This window comes from Temnothorax nylanderi, unplaced genomic scaffold, assembly GCF_030848795.1.
Source record: "Temnothorax nylanderi isolate EJ_2023f unplaced genomic scaffold, tnyl_v1.0 TNYL_tig0742_pilon, whole genome shotgun sequence".
In the NCBI taxonomy this organism is placed as follows: Eukaryota; Metazoa; Arthropoda; class Insecta; order Hymenoptera; family Formicidae; genus Temnothorax; species Temnothorax nylanderi.
Genome location: NW_027249804.1, coordinates 37,608 through 65,526, shown reverse-complemented (window position 1 = coordinate 65,526; position 27,919 = coordinate 37,608). Strand labels below are relative to the sequence as shown.

At 35.7% G+C, this 27,919-nt stretch overlaps 2 long non-coding RNA genes across 5 annotated transcripts; both read right to left on the bottom strand.

Moving 5' to 3' along the window:
- Window positions 1–1,236: 1,236 nt before the first annotated feature.
- LOC139785123 (uncharacterized) lies at window positions 1,237–24,221 on the bottom strand. 4 transcript variants are annotated; one of them, XR_011721823.1, is made up of 9 exons: window positions 23,994–24,221; window positions 21,633–21,805; window positions 4,676–5,296; window positions 3,574–3,759; window positions 3,309–3,488; window positions 3,077–3,221; window positions 2,800–3,003; window positions 2,151–2,662; window positions 1,237–2,060 (listed from the first exon to the last, which is right to left on the bottom strand). It is a non-coding gene; the product is annotated as an uncharacterized lncRNA (long non-coding RNA). The 4 variants fall into 4 exon arrangements; XR_011721822.1 differs by lacking the exon at window positions 23,994–24,221 and having other exon boundaries at window positions 4,676–4,891; window positions 5,218–5,296; window positions 21,633–23,351; XR_011721821.1 differs by lacking the exon at window positions 23,994–24,221 and having other exon boundaries at window positions 21,633–23,358.
- On the bottom strand, window positions 11,944–16,727 carry LOC139785128 (uncharacterized). The gene is made up of 2 exons (XR_011721829.1): window positions 16,540–16,727; window positions 11,944–16,252 (listed from the first exon to the last, which is right to left on the bottom strand). It is a non-coding gene; the product is annotated as an uncharacterized lncRNA (long non-coding RNA).
- Window positions 24,222–27,919: the final 3,698 nt, after the last annotated feature.

Here is a 27,919-nt window from a genome sequence, read left to right as displayed (position 1 = left end):
AAATTAAAGAAAAATGAATAATTTAAAAAATGGCGCGCTCGATTTCTGTTGCGCAGGCGCTAAATACTGCGCATGCGCACATTTTCTTGATAACCTCCAAACTGCATAAAGCAATTATTTACGTTTTTCTACGAATACTGTAGATAATTAGTTTGTAAAGGTGGAGCAAATTCAAACGAAAAGGGAGCAATTTTTCTGTACCTTGCGAATCTACAAATTCTAATGATTTTCGTTTATATTAACGTTTACATTGTTATTAACTTTCATTTATTTATAAAAATATTTATAAATCATTTATTTATAAAAAAAAGTAAAATGGAGCAAATTATGAAAAATGTATATTATGAAGGAGCAAATTAAGCAGATTTTTTTCATGTATCGTAAGTTTCATTACTGTAGGGGTGCGTTCAGAAAGTCACCCGGGGTACACACAACTCACCCAAAGTGGTGGGAGATGGGCGTGTCCGGGCGTGTCAAATAGAGAACTGAGCGCGTAATTTGAATTGATATTATTTCTATTGATATTTGCATCGAATATTTATATAAAAATATGCTAGAATAATAATAAATAGTGATTCTCATAGTAGGTCTGTTCGTTTTCGCTGCACTTCTGAACTAGTGCAATGAGTTATACGGGGTCTACAATGCGAGTCGTAAGTCATAAATCGTAAGAAATTGACCAATTCAGTCAAATTTGAAGAGAATAATCGACTGCGATTAGTCAGTTTCTTATAACTTACGACTTACGACTCGCATTGTAGACCCCGCATTAGAATGAAAGAAATATATTTGTTTCATTCTAACTTATTGCATCAGTTCAAAAGTGCAGCGAAAACAAACAGGCCTAGTATTTTATGCAAAAAATGTTATACATAATTATATACAAAAACTACATTATAATTAATTATAGATACTATTTTTGCCTTCTTAAAGGCTAATTGCGCCGACAAAAATACATGATAAACAGATTTCATGACAGTCTCTGACCTTCCATTTATTCGCAAAATAAAGTAGAACTATTAGTTGTATTAACTGCAGACAAAAAGAAATAAGAGACTTGATTGCATTTGGTAAACGAAAAATTGATATTTACAATATCGTAAACCGTAGAGAATACTAGCATTACATACCTACTCTAAAAATTCTTCAGCAAAATCTTTATTAAAATAATTGATAATAAATGGTCGCGAAATTACGAAGTGATTTAGGGATTGGTCGAAAGAATTATATAATTGATCCTAGAGAGTACAGAATTTATTACGATCAATAAAACCTATAGTTAAATTGTGCTTACATGAGATGCATGTACATGAGATTGATCAGGCGCACACGCTTTTCTCCACGCTAACAACTTAAAATTGAAAAATTTGCATATTTAATTACTTCATGTATATATATAATTACGTTTGGACAATGTCACTGATACCTCGGCAACATATGATTATATCAATGATACAATACTTATATGTTAAAATTACATAAATTGAAAATTGTGAGACTTAAATACATTGTAATTAACACATATTTTCAAACGAAGAAGAAAATACAATACGGATGAAACACGTAATAATAAACAAATATTTTGCACGTGCAGTATACTACGTATAAAAATTATTTTTGTTTAATTAAACAAAGGGTCAAATAAATTGAAGATGTACAGCAAAAGATGATTCTGGACGATACAACACATTCGTCTGTTCGAGCTTAATTTTTAACATCTTTAATTTTATTATTACCGCTCTTATCTTCGAGGATTTCACTCTTCTCGTTTTTCCACGTAAGTGATCTGTACGTAAGCTTTGTCCGGTTCCAGCTTGCTAGGATCCACAGGATTTGAATCCTTTATTATAACTATATTCTCCGCGCCGAATCTCTCGGCATAAAAGTTATCGAGTCTCGAGAATATTTCCGGGAGTTTTGTTAAAGTTGGCTCTTTGTAAACGAACTCTTCGCCGGCGAGATCGCCGAATCTGGCGCCATAGAAACCAACTCTGAAGTACTTGCCGAAGACACGCTTTCCAGCCAATTGTTCCACACGCGTATATGCCTCGTGAAGTTTACTAAAAAAAAGTTCCGAAATAATATCTTATGCAGTAAATTTGAAAAAGATGTGCCCTCTATATCATACTAAACAATTTAAATTTTCTTACCCGTGTTAGCTAATTCCTTGCAGTCATGTGCAGCTTCTGTTATAGGTAGCAACACCCTATAGACGTCAAGAATAGCTTCGTACATTCCAGCTGCGTGAAAAGAGCTAGCCGCGTGCTCCAATAAACCCGCCAATTCACTTTCTGAAAAATCAGGGCCTAATCAGGGCAAAGCCCCTTCCCTTCTGGCCAGTACGTCACCGCCGACGGCGCTCTCCTCTAAAGCGTTCGGTGTTACGGCGTTCAAAGCAACGGCTCCTACGGGCCGACCGCCGCCACCAGGTTCGAGTAGATGAAGATATTCCGCTACCAGAGCGGCACTGTGCACATCCTAGTATTAACGCAGGAGAACGGCGGCACAATATACGGCGCGAGCAATCCCATGACCAATCGGTCTTTATCGCAGGCCCGTCATACAGGAACTAAATTCGCCGGATCGTCGCACAGCACGCAAAACCTTCGAGTTCGGAAGCGGCGCAGGTATCGCGGAATAGAATGTATCAGCAACGCCGAATCTGGAACAATATTTAATAAAATATTTAATAACAAATATTTAATAAATATTCAATATTTAATAAAATATTGAATAACAAATATTAAGAATATTTAATCAAAATAAAACGGACAAACTTGCCGCTTTATAATCCTGTACCTGTCGATCCTCCAATCTTTTCAGCTCGTTCATCTGATCGATCGTTTCGAGGCAAACACGATCTAACAAACTCGGCAGAAGAGGGTCATGTTGCGAATGCCGCAAATCCAAACTTGCCCAAGATCCTCTCGGAGTATCTCCGGAATTGGACAAATCATCCTCCTCGTTCGGTGATACACAGCCATTTGAATCTTCTTGATCTACCTAATTATAAGATAAATCGCTTTCACTTCCTGCTTATCACAAATAAATTAATTTTATCTCCAGCACTAGATACCTCGAAATCTTGTCTAGGTGTATCCTGAAGCAATCTGTCTCTGGCGATAGGTGAGATTCTTATACCTTTGTATTTACGATGTATTACGACCCAGTCTGAAGTAAAACTCTCAATGCATCTTTTCACATAAGGCGACACGGTATCACTGAAAGCCAAATGATCAAAATGAAGAATGGATGGCAAGTTTTAAATAACTGTATTGTAATTAATAGCGTTTCGACTATTTTCTTACATTGATTCGTGCGGTACTACTGACTCCTCTGTTCGAATCTTCCTCTTTACGACTCTCAATTCGACGTCTCCCGGTAGAAAATCTAATATTGGTTTTAAAGGATCACGGTCCAGCACTGACTGATGCTGTCCCAAGAAATTCCTCGTAATCAAGTGGTTCTAATACCTCGCACAGGGACATCTGCATATAAGGAATTAAATATTAATTTACTCCAAGATTATTGGCAATCTCTTTATATGCCAGTTTTCCAAAGAAGACTGCATACCGTGGAAGAAAATCCTGATACACTGCTACCGCTCTTGGATCACGAAAATCACGAGAATAGAAAGTAGAAGTGGCAATTTGCCGCCTCACATCGGCGGCATGCTGTTTGCTTAACTTGTGAGCAAACGCACGCTGGACCGAAGACATTATAAATGTCCCAGCAAATTAATCCGACGAGATTCTGTAACTGTTAAATGCCATATCGAAATAATACTTAGTCGTGCTTATGTTCTCAATTGAATTTATATTCTCTATTTATGTTCTCTATATATGTTCTCTATTTACATTCTTTATTTATATTCTCATGACAAAGCAACGTATGTAGTGTTGTTTTCGTTTTAATTTCAACTTAACGTCCGAGCTTTACAAAGCAATTGATCATGTATACATATAAGAGCTTGTCTCCTGCCGCTGTCTTCCAGTTAATATTAAATTGTAAGAGACAGTTCATAATTAGCATAACAACTAGATTGTGAAAGAATTTTCCTTTATTTATTAAAACGAGTAAACCACGATATCATACGAAATTTACAGTAACATGCCTTTTTTAGAAAGGAACCAAAACAGATATGGACAGATATAAATCTGACAAAACTACAAATGGTTTTAGCTTTTAAATCCAAATTAATTAATCATTAACAAACAGATATGGACAGATATAAATCTGCATTAATTAATTTGGATTCAAAAGCTAGAACCATCTGTAGTTTTGTCAGATTTATATCTGTCCATATTTGTTTGTTGTAACATTAATTATTAATGTATCACATATTTATTTCCTTCTTATTATGCAAATTTGATTTCCTTTGCAATAAAGCAACATACACAATACACACAGTATCTTTAAACTTACATCATTTTTCATTTTTGTACGTGTCAAACTTGTCGATCAATCATTTTACTCAGAAATAATTGCGTGCTGCATTAATGCATTTAAAAGGACATTACAACAAATAAAAACAATGGGAAAATTAGAAAATAATGATTAATATTCATAGTTGTGAGAGTAGTTCGGAAATCGAGCAGAAAAAGTATAAACACGAGTATGAATAACGAGATATCGGGATGAGAATGTGTACTTGTTATGTCGAGCAATTACTTACGTTAATCTGAATTCATTGAGAACCGGACTGTGAATCAAAATCGCCAGCAAGAATCCACTATCTTCCAAAACCTTCCTCGACGCTCGAGCCTTGACGTGAATCCTGGCTGACTTGAGTTGACTGGCGCTTTCGATGCTAGGTCCCTCGGATGATTATTACCTAAACTAGCGACTTGATCCGCTCTTCTCAGGATTTTTACCGTCATATGATACGCAACTTTAACATTTTATAGAATTACCGACAATTAATTTAATTTAATTAGTTTATTTTTTCTATTAATTAATTTTTATTAGAATAGAGTTGTTTTCCAAATAATAAAAATTATATCGACACTTTATCCAAATGATTCCGGAGCGATTGGATAAGATAATTTTTAATAATTTTTAATTTGTTTGCCAACTATACGTCGGTTCGCGAACGTGTCAAGATGAATAGAATCACGCGGTTAGCATGACAATACAGACAAGAGACGAAAGTGCTCGACGAAATAAATATAAATTCAAACCAAACTCGTTACAAATTATTTATTCCTTAATACTCACAAAATGTACAGATCGCCATCAGCCTTGAGTCCAAATACGTGATTTGCAACGTTGTTCATTATTCACAGCTTTGCACTAGCTTATTAAACATTGAATTTTGTATAAAAAAATAAATGGGTAAGAATACGTCAGAAATATCACGATTTGGACGTGGTTTTTGGATTGATTTGCAAATTGGTAAAATTATAGTATTGGATAAGAGAAATTAAAAGGTCAAAGGATTTTTAAAAATTTTAAAAATTGTAAAAGTTACGCCATGTTGAATTTTTTACTAAGTATTTTTTTAAGTATTAATATTTACGAAACTATTCATCGGATTTTAATAAAATTTAAATATGTTATACTTGAAACCATGCCTTTTTATACTATTGCATTATTGAAAACAAATTTTTTAATTTTGACCAAAAAAAAGTAAAAATATTTTTTGGAATCGTTTTTATTCGAACGGGACCAATTTGTCAGAAATTTTGTAAGATAATAAAATATTCCTTATAGTGTAACCTTTCTTAAAAAAAAAAAAATTAATGGAGACTCTAATAGGTTCTGAGATATCGCAATTTTCGTGAAAGCGTGCAGCACCGCGCCGCGCCGCGCGGCCCGCCCGTACAGTGCCACACGTAGTACAAGGCGCTTGTTCGAGCTTCGCTAGCGCCTATAGCTATTAACCGTAGAGTAGGGCTCTCACGGACTTTTTTATAGGAAATTTTATGCTCTACGAAAAAGGTCCAGTACAATTTTTCGGATTAACAACGCCGTGTGGCTTCCTTTTACAAGGATTAAAGCATTTCCTTCGCGGCATTGTGTCGATTAACAATCGATCTTTCTTAAATCTACTTATTACAAATTATAAAAAAAAACAGATAAAACTGAAAATATTATTTACACACATATATATACATATACATATATATAATGTTAAAGCGGTAGTAAAAATACGATGAAATGGGCAGACAGCAAGTGTACGCAACTCCACGGAGAGAAATTCCGAAATCTGCACTTATCTTCGCTTTCAAATTACCCACGCGTATGAAGTATCAAGCCAAGCCGTCTTTTGTCTCATCCTGTGAATTTCTTCCACGCATGCATTTGCGCTAATTCGGGCTTCACTAGTGCCTAAGCTATTAACTTTACACTAGAGCTCTCCGGGACTTTTTTACAGGAAATTTTTTGCTCAACATAGCTTCCTCATAGAGGAAGCTTTGTTTTCGTGAATTTCGTATATGAACCTTTGATTGCGTTTAAGTTGGGTTTAGTCTTCAACCAAATTTAAAAAAATTATATATGAAATAGGGGTAGAAGAAACCAACGAAGAGATTGGTTTTTGAGTTTTTTCTGCCAATATGTTAAGATTGTTTTCATATTGACGCCTCCGTATCAAAAACGGTGCACTTTACGACAAAATTGTACTGGACCTTTTTCGTAGAGCATAAAATTTCCTATAAAAAAGTCCGTGAGAGCCCTACTCTACGGTTAATAGCTTAGGCGCTAGCGAAGCTCAAACAAGCGCCTTGTACTACGTGTGGCACTGTACGGGCGGGCCGCGCGGCGCGGCGCGGTGCTGCACGCTTTCACGAAAATTGCGATATCTCAGAACCTATTAGAGTCTCCATTAATTTTTTTTTTTTAAAGAAAGGTTACACTATAAGGAATATTTTATTATCTTACAAAATTTCTGACAAATTGGTCCCGTTCGAATAAAAACGATTCCAAAAAATATTTTTACTTTTTTTTGGTCAAAATTAAAAAATTTGTTTTCAATAATGCAATAGTCTAAAAAGGCATGATTTCAAGTATAACATATTTAAATTTTATTAAAATCCGATGAATAGTTTCGTAAATATTAATACTTAAAAAAATACTTAGTAAAAAATTCAACATGGCGTAACTTTTACAATTTTCAAAATTTTTAAAAATCCTTTGACCTTTTAATTTCTCTTATCCAATACTATAATTTCACCAATTTGCAAATTAATCCGGAAACCACGTCCAAATCGTGATATTTCTGACGTATTCTTACCCAAATCTAAAATATTTATTACAATTTTTTATTATTTATTCAACATATAACTTTTAGAAAACAAAATTTATTTTTTTTTACTTTTTTACACACAATTTTTTATGTCTGCATTAATCATGGAATTTTTATACTACACAAGTTTACGTTTCAATTTATTTCAAGACCATGTTTAATTTCATTGTTTTTCTCATTCAAGTATTACAGGGAGATAATTCTGACTCTGCAGATGTTAAAAAATTCTATATTATTAACTACCCTACTTTTTCGATAATTTAATTATTTAATGGAAGTTCTTCTAAAGGCCATCGTATGTCTTTTCAATTTAAAATCCGCGGGTTTTAGTTTGATGGAAGAGAGGGGGTCACCCAGCTCATCCATCGAAAATCATCGAGGAGCTGGGTGACCCCCATACCGACAAAATTGAAGCATTTTAAGAGTTTCGTCACTTTCCGTGTAATGTCAGGCTCTTTCGTCAATTTGGCGTCCGCCTACTTTTCCCCACCTTATACTACGTCTCTTCGACTGTCCAATCGCAAGGCTTCTGCTAAGCCACCCGAGGCTCGTCCGAGACTTTCTGAACGGGGGTTTGGGTGAGTTTGGTAAGTTGGGTGACTTTCTGAACGCACCCTAGAGGTCGCTGGCTGGGAGCTTGTGGGTTGGTCGTTGCTCGGTTGCCGGGTTGTTTGCGCACGCGCAGCAAATGGCGGCTTATACATATAACGCAAGTAATAAAAAGCTGTGTTTAGTAGAAAAAACTACCTTGCAATTGTTGTAAAATTCGTGAATGTGATTGGTTATTCTTTTAATTTTGGCCGAAACTAAGAGTAATACACCAATCAAATTCACGAATTTTACAACTGCAGTTGCAAAGCAGCTTTCTGCTGAATACAATTATAATTATAATGCCTGTATATAGGTGCCTATATAGAAACTTTTTTACTTTCTGTCTTTAATATTTATTTTTAATTATTTAATTTTTTTATTTAATTTAATTATGTTTAAAAAGTAATGGCAAACACGGCAGGTTTGTCTAGAATTCTTAGATAGGTGAGCGACAGAAAGAGAGTTCCTTTGAAGTCAATTTTGTCTTTATTATGTGTAGTTATCTTTACAAAAAAAGAAAATATGTTGACGTGAAAGAAATTGAGAGTAATTAAAAAGTTTCTATATTAGTTGAAATAAAAGCAAACCAAATCAGTAATCTGTCCTGAAGATAGAATAGAAAATAAATGAACTGAAATAAAAAACCAGATCTTACAGGACGGAATTAAGATGTCTGGATTACTGATTGAAAATGTGAGTCCGAATGTTTACTGAAACGTAATACCGATTATGAAAAAAAAGAAGAAAGAAAAATGAAAAGAGAGGGGGGCCTCTGCATTAATGTCTATAAGATCGGTTCTTCCCTTATGAAAAAGTAGTACTGGTTTTAATACTGGAAAAAGTATTGGTGAAAGTACTGGAGACATAAGTGCTCAAAGTACTACTAAATTCGACCATACTGACTTCGTCAGTACTCCTTCCCCACACAGCACAGGTAGATCCTGAGAATGTTCTCAGTATATCACAAACGTAGATTGTGTATATCCTGTTGATATTCGAAATACGTCTATGATATTTTGAGAACGTACTGAGGATGTTCTAATGTCTGCCCTAAAAGCTTACTCAGTATATACTAAAAATATTTCTTGGTATATTGTGAGTATATTAAAAAAATATTTTGATCACATTACCAGTATCTACTAGAAAATATTTTTCTTATTAACAAACCAAACAAATAATTTTGTTGCGTTAATCCAAACAAATTTTTGAATTTTGCTCTCTGTCGACTCTTACCGAAGAAAGTTTAATGCCCTGCAAAGCAGGTATAAACGAAGGCTCCGGATGAGGAGCACACTTCGTAAACAAAAAGGGTTATGTCAGAGGCCCTGCTGGTGAGCACGTCCTGACTGGCGAACTTGAGAACGCTGGAGAAACCCTGCCGAGCTGCCGTAGATATAGGAGTCGATGTTGAATCTTAATTACGCGAAAGAATACTGGCGATGCGCCGCGTAGCGGGCGCGAGCCGAACTCTCCTGCCGCGCAAGCTCGCGCTGCCGCCCGCGTGATAAATTTCGAATATTGTTAAAATATTAGTAAAATAATATACTATTCTGATAAATTTAGCATATCCTGAAAATATTCGATAAATAGACCGAATATTACTGATAAATTTCGAATATTCTTAAAATATCAGTAAAATAATATACTGCAAAATATATTATAGAGATATTATCAGTATATCTTGTACATCTATAGTATATTGAGTATTAATTCAGTATATACGAATGATATCATGTGCTGTGTGGGTCCCAGTACTCATCCAATACTCATTCAGTACTCCCTCCAGTACTTTCTCCAGTATTCCCCCCAGTACTCCCCCAGTACTCCCCCCAGTACTCCCCCCAGTACTCCCTCCAGTACTCTCCCCAGTACTCCCTCCAGTACTCCCACCAGTACTCCCTCCAGTACTCCCTCCAGTACTCTTTTAGTACTTATCGAATAATCGTGGAATCAGGAATACTAACGTGTGGTACAGGCGCAGTAGGGGAGAGTGGGCACCCTTGAACCACGTTTTTTCAAATCACATTAAAAATGATTTTTAATAACTTCATTATAATATAAATGAGACTATTCGATGTTTAATCTAATAAACTTTGTTTGTAAATGATTTAAGAAGTAAATTTTCAGAAATATTTTGCAAAAATAATGATATTTCGAAATGCTGCGTTTGTCACAGTGGACCCCACGCGTGGGGTCGATTGAGCCATAGCGTAGGGTACACTGTGACATGTAATGTGAAAGGTAGGGTACCCTGTGACACGTAGAAGAGATCTGTTTAAATCCTGTTTATTACAAATCTTTGGTCAATTGAAAAACCAAGACTGTGCTAGAGAACCAATTTATCAATAATCGTGTCATATTTGTTTCATCAGATGACCTAAGAAATTGAAAACTGAAAACAAAGTCCTATAACCTCACTTTTTGTCGTAACCTAGCAGAGATCAACGAATATTGCCTCACAGCGACTCGATTACATGTGATCTGTAACTAAAGGGTGAAAAAAAGAGAAAATGAAAGTGTGGATATGATTACACAGGCCGACATTTTTAAAAACCTGAGACCAGACTATACTTTCCCAAAGGTTTTCGGCCCGCTGAATCCGAATCCGCCAGCGGAATTGCTTCATCACATCAGGTTTTCGAGATATCCTAACCTGAAAGTGCAAAAAACACAGTTTTTCGCTATATTAAACCGCGAATTAATTTTTCTCCACAAAACTCGTTACGGCATCTGAAAGTACTACTCTTCGCCTTCAAAATGCTTTTTGAATTTTTCAGATATCTTATTTCTTCTCGGAGATATCGTCCGTTGAAATTTTTTAGTTTGGCGTTTTTGTTACAACCACCCTAACTTTGAAAAAAGTCTAAGATTTTCGAATTCGCCTTTTTTTGATCAATTAGGCAGACCACAGTTATGTATTCTTATGTTTTTGGAGTACCTGAATTTGAAATTGCAGTCTGCTTACCCCATCGAGTCATAGCTATGGGGGGGGTGGGGGACTCGATGGGGTAAGCAGACTGCAATTTCAAATTCAGCTACTCCAAAAACATAAGAATACATAACTGTGGTCTGCCTAATTGACCAAAAAAAAAGGCAAATTCGAAAATCTTAGACTTTTTTCAAAGTTAGGGAGGTTGTAACGAAAACGCCAAACTAAAAAATTTCAACGGACGATATCTCCGAGAAGAAATAAAATATCTGAAAAATTCAAAAAGCATTTTGAAGGCGAAGAGTAGTACTTTCAGATGCCGTAACGAGTTTTGTGGAGAAAAATTAATTCGCGGTTTAATATAACCCCGAATATAGCGAAAAACTGTGTTTTTTGCACTTTCAGGTTAGGATATCTCGAAAACCTGATGTGATGGAGCAATTCCGCTGGCGGATTCGGATTCAGTGGACCGAAAACCTTTGGGAAAGTATAGTCTGGTCTCAGGTTTTGGAGTTTCGCAAAATTTTGTCGGCCTGTGTTATCGATGGAAATTATTTCATTTTATAGGAAAATTTAGGCACTAACATTTACTATTCCGCGATCGAAACACACTACGGAAACTCGCGCTGTCACGTAGGTAGGTTAGGTAGTTCTGTAAGCGTGGCACAGAGGACCCCATCAACCTTCCTTACGAAAAAGTAGTACTAGCAATCAGTACTCAGTACTGAGTGATCAGTACTCGTAGTATTGAGAGTATTAGTATGTTAATAGTCATGAAGACTGCAGAATGGTCAGTACTGTGTCTGTCAGTGCTTACAGTACTGGCAGTACTACAAGCAATAATACTCATTAGTACTTCAAAGTATTGAAGTGGTCAGTACTTTATCAGATTAATATTCGGAGTACTACCCATACAGCACAAGTAGATACTGAGAATGTTCGAAGGATATCTCAGCAGTAGATTGCGTATATTCTCACAACATTCGAGATACGTACCACGATTTTCTGAGAACATACTCAGAACATTCCTATTTCCGCCCCACCTAGTTTATTAGTATCTACTGAGAATATCCCGCAGTAAATACCAAGAATATCTCAGGTATCAATATAGAACCAAGGATAGAATATGCACGGTATATACTTATTACGTTCGATTAGGGTTAAATAATTGGTACTCTTTTATATTTTATAAATTTATATTTATTTATATGTGCATTGTAAATTATTGTCAATGTGTGTACATTATACACTACAAATATTAATACTGACAATTAATACCGCAATAACGCCGAGTTTAATACTTATGTTACTTCGAGTGTCATACGTGATGAGAGAATTGCTATAGAATAATAGATTACTGCCTGTTTTATGTCACATACGATTTCCTTATAGAATATTGCAGTGCTGTCGAACTTTAAATCACATAGTGATTTGAGTACATATGAAGTACATATTTAAAACTAGCGAAAATAATCGTTTTCTTAAAAAGGATTGCACATAAGTAAACCAAAAGGAAATAGGAAAGTATGCATTTTTTACATGTGTCGTGTATCTAATGACGCTTATTTAGAACAAAAGGATAGGAAAATGTATTATAGTCATACGACTTGTTGGAAAGATTTAAAAATCTGAGTCCTCACTCGTAAGTTATCGTTTGTACAGAAAAATGTACTTACAAATTAAGCGTGATTTAAAATTCGAGAACACTGCAATCGTTCAAATATCTCGTGAATACATTTTCAATTGAATAATACATTAATCATTTACATAGTCGCGTAAGTAATTATTATTTTGTTTATCCTATACTAGAGATGGGCGATACAGCCTGAAAGTCGTGGATGAATAATAGATTACTGCCTGTTTTATGTGACATACGATTTCCTTATATTGCAGTGTTCTCGAACTTTAAATTACATAGTGATTTGAGTACATATGAAGAACATATTTAAAACTAGCAAAAATAATCGTTTTCTTAAAAAAAGGATTGCACATAAGTAAACAAAAAAAAAATAGGAAAATATTTAAAGTTCGAGAACACTGCAATCGTTCAAATATCTCATGAATACATTTTCAATTAAATAATACATTAAGACAAACAATTCTTACAGTGCGAACATTTATCTTGTAAGTTATGTTAGACGGTAATCTCGATATTTCGAATAGAAAATAATTAGAATGGACTTTATAACGTAATTGCAGCGCATTTACAGTAAGCAGCAAGTTATAATTGTACGAATGATACATATATAGGCAAGGGAAGGCATCATATTGTCCGTGGATGTTTCAATACGTGTTGTATTATGTTACAAAATTCTTTCCATATACGGACCATCCTTCAGTATACATAGATGTACACACACATATATACATAAGTATACATATATCATGTTACATACGTATGTGCACATGTCTGTACTAAATTTTTTAAGAAAAAAAAAACATATTATGGGATATTCTGTATATATGGAGAACCAATAGAGACGTAATATCGGTGAGCATAGCATTGAAACATCCTCCTCTATAGACAATATGACACTTATTCGCACGACAGCGCATATTATATATAATCCTTTCCGCCGTCACTATTAAAAACCTGACTACATGTCATCCTCTCGACGAAACATACCTATTACAAAACGAGAAGACGAAGCAAAATTCGTTGAGCTGTTGGTATGTATTGCACAAATACACAATTGGTATCACAAATTGACTCCAACGTATGCGAGCCAAACACTTCGTCGTCGCACGCAATCTGTTTTATGGGAACGAGAACCAGCACGCGAAACAGGAGCGATAAATGGAATGCATCTCGCGTTTAGAAAAGTAAACAAATAAGCTGCTCCTCCAGACACAACGTTTTAAATGTTCCGATAATCTAAATGTGAATAATTCTAAATGTAAATATTTTCCGTTCTTTACGAATGTAGAAGTGAACGAAAGGCAAAAGCGAGAGGCTAACGCAACGTTTCAGCACGACACACGAGATACGTCCGTGTAAGATAAACGGCGGAAACACCGGTCGTCGAGTCTGAAAAATATAATAACAGTGACATTAATTTGTGCCGATTCTCGCTCGATTCACTATTTACGAATTATGATAATAAACTTATCAATATTTTCCGTTCTTTACGAATGTAGAAGTGAACGAAAGGCAAAAGCGAGAGGCTGACGCAACGTTTGAGCAACGTTTTAGGACGACACACGAGATACGTCCGTGTAAGATAAACGGAAGAAACACCGGTCGTCGAGTCTGAAAAATATAATAACAACAGTGACATTAATTTGTGCCGATTCTCACTCGATTCACTATTTACGAATTATGATAATAAACTTACCCATATTTTCCGTTCTTTACGAATGTAGAAGTGAACGAAAGGCAAAAGCGAGAGGCTGACGCAACGTTTGAGCAACGTTTTAGGACGACACACGAGACACGTATCCGTATACGTGCTGTCGTACGTTGCTGTCGAACGGAGACAGCCGTTTCTCGCACTCGCGGATCGTTCGCGTGCACATACGCGAATAATGACCGAATTAATAAAGACGGGACCAAAGAAGCCGCGGAAGGTTATGTCGACGAGACCGTCGCGCACATGAACAGCCGTTTCTCGCACTCGCGGATCGTTTCCTCGTTCGCGTGCACATACGCGAATAATGACCGAATTAATAAAGACGGGGCCAAAGAAGCCGCGGAAGGTTATGTCGACGAGACCGTCGCGCACATGGACACTATGGGGTGTGTTTAGGTAAGACACCGCTACTGTAGCACTACACGAATGCGTACCAGCCATTGGCTGTTCATGCCCAGATAGCCAAACCTGAGCAGCAGATTCCAAGCAGAGTCTGCATTAAATTTTTGGTATCAGAAAGGCAACAAATTGCACGCGGAAACTGCTCTATCAGACGATGTTGTCAAACTGTAGCCAGAAATGCGACAGAGCCTGCTGACAGGCAATGTGAGCAGATTAGCAACAGAAACCGCGCAGAGCCTGCACACATACTTGGCAGCAGATTGACAACAAAGATCGAGCAGAGCCTGCGCGCATGACTTGAAAACAGAGTGGCAGCAAAAACCGAACAGATTCTTAATTAAGAAAGATGCATGGTAGCGCATCTTTCCGTGATAGTTTGCAACGACGCCACTAAGCGGCGCATAATGGTAAGACTAACTCGTAAGTAAATTTCAGTTGAGGGCTAATATAAGCAGGCTTTCTGCGAAGCAAAATCATGACATCTGCGAGACATATCTTTGTCAGCAATACAACGCAAGGCTCAACCAAAATTGCTGCAATGATATAGATATGCAAAATAATATTTTCCAAAGTAAGATGTAAAGTATATTGTGTATAATGTATATTTTTCAAATATTAAAAAAATCTTTCAAACGTGAAACAATTATTGCTGATTGGGTTAAGGGGATCCTGGAGTGACAGCGACAAGGCATAATCGGTCTAAGCAATATCTTTGAATTGGCTGAACAGAATGGAAAATCCTTTTACACGATTAAAGTACGCACAAAAATGTAGAGGGCTGTACATGATTTTTTCTGATAAACTAAAAAAAAATTTTATTTTTATAAATATTGTCTTCACCTGACGACAATATTTACTTTATACAAAAATTCTGCACTTTTTCTATAGAAAATAGTGATGCAGCCCTCTACAAAAAACTGTCAGGAATAATATCGTGCAATTAGAAGTAAGATTTGAAGCCTAAAAAAAAGATATTACTTAGACCAGTGGAAGATGCAAGGTTAGGTGCTATCCTTGTCTATATCCTTGTCTATACAAGGACAGATATAGTCGGTGAGCACTTCTTTATCGACGCTGATCGAGTTCGCCTGCGGCTCCAGCATCTCCTTAAACATATTTTATTTTTCGAAGCAATATTTCTGATAGAAAGATTTTACAAATATTATTGTATATATTTATTTGCAATCTTTTAAAAATATTTTCGAAAATATTTTTCTGACATAATCTGGCGGACATAGAAAGATTTAAAAAATATTTTTGTGAATTATTTTAATCTTCCTAAAAAATATTTACAAAATATTTTGTGCTGTATGGGTATGGACAAAGTCTGCTCGGTTTTTGCTGCCAATCTGTTCTCAGGTCGAGCGCGCAGGCTCTGCTCGGTTTTTGCTGCCAATCTGCTGCCAGGTTATGTATGCAGGCTCTGCGCGGTTTCTGTTGGCAATCTGCTTACATTGCCTGTCAACAGGCTCTGTCGACAGAACACGAGCTTAATGCGGACACAGATGGCTATGGTTTTGGTGTGGGATTTTGATCAAATTTGCTGCCAATCTGCGCGCATTCTGCTAACATTTTGCTATCTGGGTGGTAGCGTTACCATCTATCTATCAGATAGATGCATAGATGGAATAGCATCATTTTTTAGTACACGACTTTTTGTGTCAACAAAAATCATATGATCTGGAAAATGTAAAGTACAGATCCGTAATTCTTTCAGTATTGTATTCGATGCACCTGTAATATAAACAAAATTTTTGTAAACATATTATATATTACACACACACACACACACACGCACGCACGCACGCACGCACACACGCGCGCATACACACATATACACCCACCCATACACACACACACACACACACACACACACACACACACACACACACACACACACACACACACACACACACACACACACACATGAGTGCGTATATGTGCGTATGCTTATATTTCCAACATAAGCAAATATAAGTATTATTTCCATATTAATATAAATATTATTATTTCTATGTTACCTATCAAATCAGTCCGTCCAATTGTTCTTAGCCATTGTTCTGCTTTTTGTGTATCTCGTGGAAGCCTATGTACAGGTGTACAGCTGTCCTTCGAAATGCATTTGGGCACACAGCACTTACGTACCATCTTGGTATAAAATTACTTACTAAAATACTAATAATTATATTAATATAAATGACAATATATATATTTAATATTAAAGACTAATATATTATTTAATATTCTAAACTAAATATTATATAAATATTATATATATATATATATATATATATATATATATATGTAATATATGTAAATATAAATAAACTTATCGTTTCGATAAATCCTTTCAGCTTTCCTTCCTTCTACTCTATTCCTCTTGCAAATTCTATGCTGCGGTCCAATACACTTTAATCTTGCACAATGTTTTGATGTTTAACGAATCTTCATGAGTTCAGCCGCACTCAGCCGCGCTTCTACTGTTTGGTGACGAGGGGATTAGAGAGGAGAAGAGAAAGGAACGACGGTGCTGCCTCTATCACTGTCCCCCCGTACTCCCACTTCCGTCGTCCAAAAATCCAGCGGAGTTTGTCCCCCCTGGCGCATCAACACGCCGCCTTCGGACTTAGCCGATTCGGCGTCGTCGGTGAAAGCAACACACCGCGAGCGGACACTTTATCTTCTGATCCGTATTAATTTATATATTCTGAGTATACGAGAATTTACGAAAAATAATGTACTACTGTGAGATATTACAAGTACATCCTGAGAATTTACGAAAAATAATGTACTACTTTGAGATATTACAAGTACATCCTGAGAATTTACGAAAAATAATGTACTATTAGAGATGTTATAGAAATGTTCCAGGTATATTATATACGGTACGTATATGTACAGTACGAGTACAGAACATTCGAAAGATATCATGTGCTGTATGGGTATCATGATAGTACTGCCAGTGCTGTAAGAACTAATAGGCACAGTACTGACCATTCTGCAATATTCATGAGTATTAACATACTAATACTGTCAATACTACGAGTACTGATCACTCAGTACTGAGTACTGATTGCTAGTACTACTTTTTCGTAACGTATCTTGGAAATATTAAATTAATAAAATACTAAATTAACACACTAAACTATTAATATGACGTTATTTTGATATCATCTTGACTTTTTGTTCTACTTGGATAGTACTGCGCAAGTAGGGGAGAGTGGGCTCCCTTGAGCCACGGGGTCCAATGTGACAGTGCGAGTTTTCTGTATTAACGTTCTGCAAAATAGTGACGGTGGGTATGAAAACTTTCGTTTTCAAAACATATAACTTCCATCAAAAAATTATGCCGAAATAAGCATATATACTTTAGTTAAAGGCAGATATGTAATTGGAGCCTTGCAAAGTAAATTTTTACTTGTCATAACTTTTTGATATGTATGGATTTCTAGGGATTCTACAGTTAAAAAGAAATTCATAAGACGTTCGTCGGGATCTAGGTTCAATACCAACGTGCGCACAAAAACGTTTAATTGTTCTGTATCTGAAATATTTACGATAAATAATATCGTTGTTCAGTGGGGTCCAATGTGACCTCTGTGCCACGCTTACAGAACTACCTAACCTACCTACGTGACAGCGCGAGTTTCCGTAGTGTGTTTCGATCGCGGAATAGTAAATGTTAGTGCCTAAAATTTCCTATAAAATGAAATAATTTCCATCGATAATCATATCCACACTTTCATTTTCTCTTTTTTTCACCCTTTAGTTACAGATCACATGTAATCGAGTCGCTGTTAGGCAATATTCGTTGATCTCTGCTAGGTTACGACAAAAAGTGAGGTTATAGGACTTTGTTTTCAGTTTTCAATTTCTTAGGTCATCTGATGAAACAAATATGACACGATTATTGATAAATTGGTTCTCTAGCACAGTCTTGGTTTTTCCTTTTTGTAGAGAGAAGAGTTAATAGACTACGTGTCACAGGCCACAGGGTACCCTACATTTCATATTACATGTCACAGGGTACCCTACCTTTCACATTACATGTCACAGTGTACCCTACGCTATGGCTCAATCGACCCCACGCGTGGGGTCCACTGTGACAAACGCAGCATTTCGAAATATCATTATTTTTGCAAAATATTTCTAAAAATTTACTTCTTAAATCATTTACAAACAAAGTTTATTATATTAAACATCGAATAGTCTTATTTATATTATAATGAAGTTATTAAAAACCATTTTTAATTTGATTTGAAAAAACGTGGTTCAAGGGTGCCCACTTTCCCCTACTGCGCCTGTACACACGTTAGTATCCCACGAGTATTCGATAAGTACTAAAAGAGTACTGGAGGGAGTACTGGAGGGAGTACTGGGGGGAGTACTGGAGAGAGTACTGGGGGGAGTACTGGGAGGAGTACTGGAGAAAGTACTGGAGGGAGTACTGGAGGAAGTACTAGAGGAAGTACTGAAGGGAGTACTGAATGAGTATTGGATGAGTACTGGGAAAGTGTACTGACGAAGTCAGTATGGTCGAATTTAGTAGTACTTTGAGTACTTATGTCTCCAGTACTTTCACCAATACTTTTTCGATATTAAAACCAGTACTACTTTTACATAAGGGATTGGACCCCACTAAACATCGATATCATTTATCGTAAATATTTCAGATACAGAACAATTAAACGTTTTTGTGCGCACGTTGGTATTGAACCTAGATCCCGACGAACGTCTTATGCATTTTTTTAAACTGTAGAATCCCTAGAAATCTATCCCTGTTAACCATCTCCGATAGAAAACGATTAAAAACGGCTATATCTGTATCGTTTTTAATCGTATCTTATCGGTTCTATCGTTGCATATTTAGAAGACAGATAAAACATTAATCGAATCGAATCGGTTTCTATCGTTTTAGATCCGAATAAGGAAATAACTATACAAATTTTATAGTTATGAATCGTTTTCTATATGTACAATTATTGCCCGTCTGAATCAATCGTATATACACAATATAGTATATATAGTTATTTATGGTAATAATTTTGCCGTATGCATTAAGGGGATCCTAAATACCGACAATTACAGTCAAAGCTCGTTCTTTGAAACGGCTTTATAGATCGCAAAATCCTTTTACAGGAGTAAAGTATAGGTACTAATGAAGAGTGGGATTATAAAAAATTAGTAATAATTTAAAAAAATGTAAAAATGCTGTCACCTCATTTTCTAATATAAACAGTTGTATAAGTAATATGTACGAAATGAAATGTTCCCACTCTTCAGAAGACGTGCACAAACAATAACGTACCTTTGAAATTGAGATTGAAAGCCTGGAATAAAAATGAGAGCTTCGAAGAAATTATAACCTATAACCATGTCTATCCTTGTCTATCATCATTGTCTATACAAGGACAGATATAGAATTTGGTCGGTAATACAAACGGCTTTAGGATCCCCTTAATACGGATATATAAAAATAAAATGATATACATCTCATCGATATTTAGATGACTTAACTGAACCAACACATCTATTTTTTCTTATCAGGATTTTCTGACATACAACTTATCATCTTCTTTACGGCAGCAAATCGGTTCGTTTTCTATCGTATATCAATGATATAAATTGAATCCGCATCAACCAAATCGGAGATTAGTTCGCGACAATGCCGCTAGGCCGCGCATGATGAAAAGCGCTTCTCGTATTTGAAATACATCCAGTCATAATATATAAGCAGACCCCCTGCGAGGCGAAAAGCAGAGAAATCCAGTATCGTAACTGGCAGTAACTGGAGAGATCTCTTCCTATAAGGACCTCCTGGCGGTAGCCGCCCCGGACACCGAACACCAAGCCCAGCGGCCTCCGACTCCTGGCGCTAGTTGCCCCGTTCCCGGCATTCTTCAAAACGATAAAAACCGATTGAAAGAAATGAATCGGTATGAATCTGTTTCCTTAATTCACGATTCGTAACGATTGAAATGGATTGACTAAAACCGATTCAAACGATTCATTAACCATATTAAAAACGATACAAACTGATGTGCAGTTGATAAGACATTTACGATAGGATCCTAAGTATTTTGTAACGTGAGTTTCTGATGGAGTATCGTAAATAAACGATTCACTAACCATATTAAAAACGATAGAAACTGATGTGCAGCTGATAAGACATTTACAATAGGATCCCAAGTATTATGTAACGTGAATTTCTGATAGAGTATCGTAAATAAACGATTCACTAACCATATTAAAAACGATAAGAAATTTTTTATCGTTTTCTATCGTTGGCGGTTATCAGGGATATTATACATATCAAAAAGTTATGACAAGTAAAAATTTACTTTGCAAAGCTCCAATTACATATCTGCCTTTAACTAAAGTATATATGCTTATTTCGGCATAATTTTTTGATGGAAGTTATATGTTTTGAAAACGAAAGTTTTCATACCCACCGTCACTATTTTGCAGAACGTTAATACAGAAAACTCGCACTGTCACATTGGACCCCGTGGCTCAAGGGAGCCCACTCTCCCCTACTTGCGCAGTACTATCCAAGTAGAACAAAAAGTCAAGATGATATCAAAATAACGTCATATTGATAGTTTAGTGTGTTAATTGAGTATTTTATTAATTTAGTATTTCCAAGATACGTTACGAAAAAGTAGTACTAGCAATCAGTACTCAGTACTGAGTGATCAGTACTCGTAGTATTGACAGTATTAGTATGTTAATACTCATGAATATTGCAGAATGGTCAGTACTGTGCCTATTAGTTCTTACAGTACTGGCAGTACTATCATGATAGTACTCCGAATATTAATCTGATAAAGTACTGACCACTTCAATACTTTGAAGTACTAATGAGTATTATTGCTTGTAGTACTGCCAGTACTGTAAGCACTGACAGACACAGTACTGACCATTCTGCAGTATTCATGAGTATTAACATACTAATACTCTCAATACTACGAGTACTGATCACTCAGTACTGAGTACTGATTGCTAGTACTACTTTTTCGTAAGGGTTGGGCTAGAATTTCAAGCCAGAGCCATAAGAATGAAAGTAATTCTCAGATCTCAAGACGAATATAAACTCTAGCAGAGGCTCTTGTACTTTTTTGACTAATGTCTGTCTTCAAATATGGCGTCCCAATGAGAATCTCTTAAGGGCCCCGCTCGCTGGACCGGACTCCTCGCCTCAATCCTCCCTCTCGGACGCTAGCTGCCGCAGCTCTTCCTTTCCTGGCGGTGAGTTCTCCCTGGTGATCCGACTCTCGCTCGGTTGGTCTCCAGAACACGCGCCGCAACGATCAATCCGTCAAGAAAGAGGTAAGGTAAAAGTACCAATAACTGGCCACTTAAGGATAGGAAGAAAATAAATCTTAAATCTAATACATAAAATTAATTTTATGCTACAAAAAACTTTTTTATTTAGGAAGTTATAACTATTTTCTGCTTAAACGAGTAAAAAAGTGATATTTTTTGCGGTATTTTATTTAAATTAAATAAAAATGTAGTAGACATCAGTACCAATACATGACCAGCCAAAATGCGATTGTCCCAGCGTCCAAATTATGAGGTCCTAGTAACTGGCCATGACTTTTTAAGTGTATTAAAATAATTTTAATGAAAGGAATTTTATTTTGCAGAGTAAAAGCAAGAAGAAAATAATAAACAAGTTAATAAAAAAACATTAGAAAAGTTAAAAATATAAAAATATTGGATAAAAAAATGCTTAAGAGGTTAGAAAATATAAAGTTTTAAAAAAAGTTTTTACAGTCTAATAAATAATTTATTTTTATTATTAATGTTTTAAATAAATAAATTTATTTATTATTAATTAAAAAATGGTTTTACAATCTAATAAATAATTTATTTGTACTACTAATTTAATAATTAGATTTAACTCACTTAAAACTTTAAAAGTTCAATACTACACATTTTAAGGGGGCTTTATACGTCTATTTTGGTGAAAAATTCGATTTTCTAAAAACACCATTTTCGTGAACTATATATATGTAGAATTAGTGTACAAACACTTTTTCTCGAGACAACGTTTTTCGATCTGGTTGACACGATTTTGGAGAAACTATTTAACCGATTGGGCTGAAATTTACAGGGATTGTTCAGCACATATGTAGTTTTAGCCCGTACTAGAATCATAAATTTTTAATTATTTTTAACCCTTTTTTTTACAATTTTAATTGCAAAAAAGGGTCGAGATATTCAAAAGTCCGCCATTTTGTTTCTTTTTACCCAAAATGTTTAATTCTAGTACCGGCTATAGCCACTTACTTATATTTTAATATCCCGTTTGAATTTTTTGTTTCAGACGTTTCTAACTCGAGATATCATGTCAACCAGATTTCTATGGGGTACCCTTACAGTTGCCATTTTGTCGCCATAAATAAGAAAAACAAAAAAAAAATTTTTTTATGTACTTCAATATATGTGAGAAAATATATAAAAGTTTCGAGATATTTCAATACATTTCACTATGAAAAAAAAATTCTTGAAAATATGTGCAATAGACGTATAAAGCCCCCTTAACAGACTGTGTGTAATAATTGCTGGGTCCTTTTATATCAGAAAAGGATCATAAGTGGTAACATAGGTGGTAATATAGTACCTTTAATATTTACTGTAAACAAAACAGTTATGCTTTCTTTCTCATCACCATGTACAATTTAATAAAGACTTTGATCCTTTACGAGCCAATACACTGTCTGCCTTTGGAACTAAGAAAAAAGAACTTTCATCTAACAAATACTCTTGACAGATGGATGTCTAGTAGGTTTAACTTTTGTAAATGTTCTTTTACTTCTCTGAATTAATTCTTTAAAATATCTTCTGTTGCTGATGCTCAATTCATTGTCAAATTTTTAGCGATTTTTGGAGTCACATCTGGATGTCTACGACAAAAACTTTCCCTACCAGTGTCTGCCTGGTTTATTATCCTTTAAAGGAGACTCAGTGATAAGTTTCTGCACACACTGAAGAAGTTGACTGGATTTTCTATTGCAGCCAAAGAGGTTTCCCTGTAACAAAATCTCAACATCTTCAGTATGTGCAGAAACTTATCACTGAGTCTCCTTTCAAGGATAATAAACCAGGCAGACACTGGTAGGGAAAGTTTTTGTCGTAGACATCCAGATGTGACTCCAAGAATCGCTCAAAATTTGACAATAAATTGAGCATCAGCAACAGAATTAAGATGTTTTAAAGAATTAGTTCAGAGAAGTGAAAAAACATTTACAAAAGTTAAATGTACTAGATATCCATCTGTCAAGAGTATTTGTTAGATGAAAGTTCTTTTTTCTTGGTTCCAAAGGCAGACAGGCAAATAACTTACAATTTGAGGTTATATATACTACATGTCAATAAAAATGAACGAAAAAAATGCATAAACCAGAAAAAATATACAATTTAATACACTATCATTACAATAAGTAATGTTTACAATAAATATACTTACAAATTTCGTACAGAAAACTTAAAAACAAAGCACAAAAACTCGAGCGCGTGTTGCGGTTAGGTAGTAGGACACACAAGTAAGCACTTGAGATGACGATTCGCTCGATAACTGGACCAAGGATGCCAGACTCGCGGTTTTTGCCAGCCACTGCCAGCCAGTGGTGGGGATGGGCAGAGATGCCAACTTTACGGTTCAGCAGCCAGCTTCGAGCGTCGAGCGGTAGAAGAAGATAGACAGATCTGCTGTCTTCTTTTTCTCTCTCGAGCTATGGCTATTGGCTATGCGATTTCGGATCTCGTGAATGCCGAGTTGGCGAGGCAACCAGACGACGCGTGACATAATTATAGCCCCGCGACACTAATTATCGATGTATTTTCCTACATATTAATAAATCTAAAAAATTATTCAATAAAAAATTATTATATACATTGTTTTACATGTTAATACAAAATTAAAATTTGAATTAAAATATAAAAATCCACTCTTGGCCAATATGTACGTTTTTTTATTTAAAAAGAATCTGTTTATTCAACAATCTCTATTTAAAGAATTAATTTCAGCGCAATGATATTATTAAGTACTAAAAAAAATTATAGTTTATACTTCTTTCTGTCTTTAAATTTATTTTCCATTAAATGTATAACGTACATATTGTTGCTCAACGGAAACCGCAAGAAGGGGGTGGTCTCTTCCGCCAGGAGGGAAATGTAAAAATAATTTTTTACATTTCCCTGGGTGTGTGTGTGTGTGTGTGTGTGTGTGTATGTGTGTACACTACACATGCATTTATGTTCCACAAGCGATCGAGATGTCTATTACGGAAAGATTTCTTACGCTTCTAATTTTTAAGCGTGATGTTCATTACGGACATTATTTATTACACGCTTATACTCTTTAAGCGTGATGTCTACTACGGACAAGATGTTTTACACGCTTATCATTTTAAAGCGTGATGTCTTTTATAAACAAAACTAGTTTTTGAGCCCGCGCGAAGCGGGGCGTATCTCATTCCCTTTTCTTTTTGTAAATCCCTTTACCAGTCATCGCCCAAATCAATCACTTTTACATTTTGTATCTGTAATTTTTAATCAATTTTATTTATATAAAAAATTAGGATATTAAAATGGTGGACTTCCACACCACCCACGTTTCTTGTTTTTTGACGTAGAACTACGTCTTTGTCGACAGTAAAGGGGGGGGGGGGTAAATCCAGTAGCACAGATGACTTTTATGGGCGCAAAGCAGCCGATTTTTGTAGGCGCATAGATATTTTATACCCTTCTCTAATTAAAGTACCCTCTTGAGAATGCTACATAGAGTTGTACGTGAGCAAATACAGATTGTGGCAGATAAATCCCAACTTTTTCTAAAGTTTGTCCCTAAGATTTATTGATTGTCATAGCAAATGCCACTATAATAGGAAACTGTCTTCGTTTGAGCTTAAACGGGAACTTAAACAAAATTGTTAATAATTTAATCATCCGCAGCATGTAGCCTTAAAGTACTGTGGTCTTTTTTAACAGCACTAGTGTATAATTTATTCGCCGACATAAGAGACAAATGTTTGTCTTCAATCGTCATGCCACTTGCATTTTTAAGTCAGCATTGAAGGCAAAAGGAGAAACATCTATAAGCATGACGATTGAAGACAAACATTTGTATCTTATGTCGGCGGACAAATTATACACTAGTGCTGTTAAAAAAGACCACAGTACTTTAAGGCTACATGCTGCGGATGATTAAATTATTAACAATTTTGTTTAAGCTCCCGTTTAAGCTCAAACGAAGACAGTTTCCTATTAGAGTGACATTTGCTATGACAATCAATAAATCTCAGGGACAAACTTTAGAAAAAATTAGAATTTATCTGCCACAATCCGTATTTGCTCACGGACAACTCTATGTAGCATTCTCAAGAGGGTACTTTAATTAGAGAAGGGTATAAAATATCTATGCGCCTACAAAAATCGGCTGCTTTGCGCCCATAAAATTCGGCTGCTTTGTGCTTATAAAAATAGGCTGCTCTGCGCCTTTCAAATTCGACTGCTTTGCGCCCATAAAAATTGGCTGCTCTGCGCCTTTCAAATTCGGCTGCTTTGCGCTTTTAAAAATCGGCTGCTCTGCGCCCATAAAAGTCATCTGTGCTCCTGGATTTACCCCCCCTTTACTGTCGACAAAGACGTAGTTCTACGTCAAAAAACAGGAAACGTGGGTGGTGTGGAAGTCCACCATTTTAATATCCTAATTTTTTATATAAATAAAATATAAATATAAATATAAATAAATAAAATTGACTAAAAATTACAGATGCAAAATGTAAAAGTGATTGATTTGGGCGATGACTGGTAAAGGGATTTACAAAAAGAAAAGAGAATGAGATACGCCCGCTTCGCGCGGGCTCAAAAGCTAGTTTTGTTTATAAAAGACATCACGCTTCAAAATGATAAGCGTGTAAAACATCTTGTCCGTAGTAAACATCACGCTTAAAGAGTATAAGCGTGTAATAAATAATGTCCGTAATGAACATCACGCTTAAAAATTAGAAGCGTAAGAAATCTTTCCGTAATAGACATCTCGATCGCTTGTGGAACATAAATGCATGTGTAGTGTACACACACACACACACACACACACACACACACACACACACACACACACACACACACACACACACACACATACACACACACACACGCACACACACACCCAGGGTGCAAAAATTATTTTTACATTTTCCTCCTGGTGGAAGAGACCACCACCTTCTCGCGGTTTCCGTTGAGCAACAATATGTACGTTATACATTTAATGGAAAATAAATTCAAAGACAGAAAGAAGAACAGTGTATAAACTATAATTTTTTTTAGTACTTAATAATATCATATTGCGCTGAAATTAATTCTTTAAATAGAGATTGTTGAATAAACAGTGATTCTTTTTAAATAAAAAAACGTACATATTGACCAAGAGTGGATTTTTATATTTTAATTTAAATTTTAATTTTGTATTAACATATAAAAAAATGTATATAATAATTCTTTATTAAATAATTTTTTAGATTTATTAATATGTAGGAAAATACATCGATAATTAATGTCGCGCGCCGATATAATGTCACGCGTCGCCTGGTCGCCTCGTCAACTCGGCATTCACGAGATCCGAAATCGCATAGCCAATAGCCATAGCTCGAGAGAGAAGAAAAAGACAGCAGATCTGTCTATCCTTTTCTACCGCTGACGCTCGAAGCTGGCCGAAGCCAGCCGAAGCGCTCGGCTGCGTTGTTGAACCGTAAAGTTGGCATCTCTGCCCATCCCCACCACTGGCTGGCAGTGGCTGGCAAAAACCGCGAGTCTGGCATCCTTGAACTGGACAGCCGGCTAGTTTTCGGGCAGGCAAGATTATCACGTACTGATTTATAGCCATGTAAATTTTTATTGAAAAAACAATTTAAATGAGCAATTTTTTATTTTTTATTTATTATAAATATTTTTAAGATTATATAGAAACTTTATTAATGCAGAATATCTAATATTATGATTATTATCATCTTAACAATTATCACACATTCCTTAGCCATATCTTAAGGAATCTATGAAGACTCACGGTGCATTTGACTACGATATTTCAAACAATTTTTTAAATATTTTAAACAAAATGTTTAGTGGCATAATTTTTTATATAAGACACTGAATAACCAAATAACATAAATCAGTAAAAATATTTCTCTTTCTTTATGTATATAACTTAATAAAAAATAAAATGTCCGTCAATGGCCAGGTAAAGGGACATGGTCCGTCATTGGGACTTTTACCTTAACGGGCTCGACACGTTCGAAGAAACGCAAGTAAGCGCGGCCATGACACCTAACGAGTGAGGAAGGAGGCGGGGGCTCTTTGAGAGTGGCGACTCGCGCGTCGCGCCATCTAATG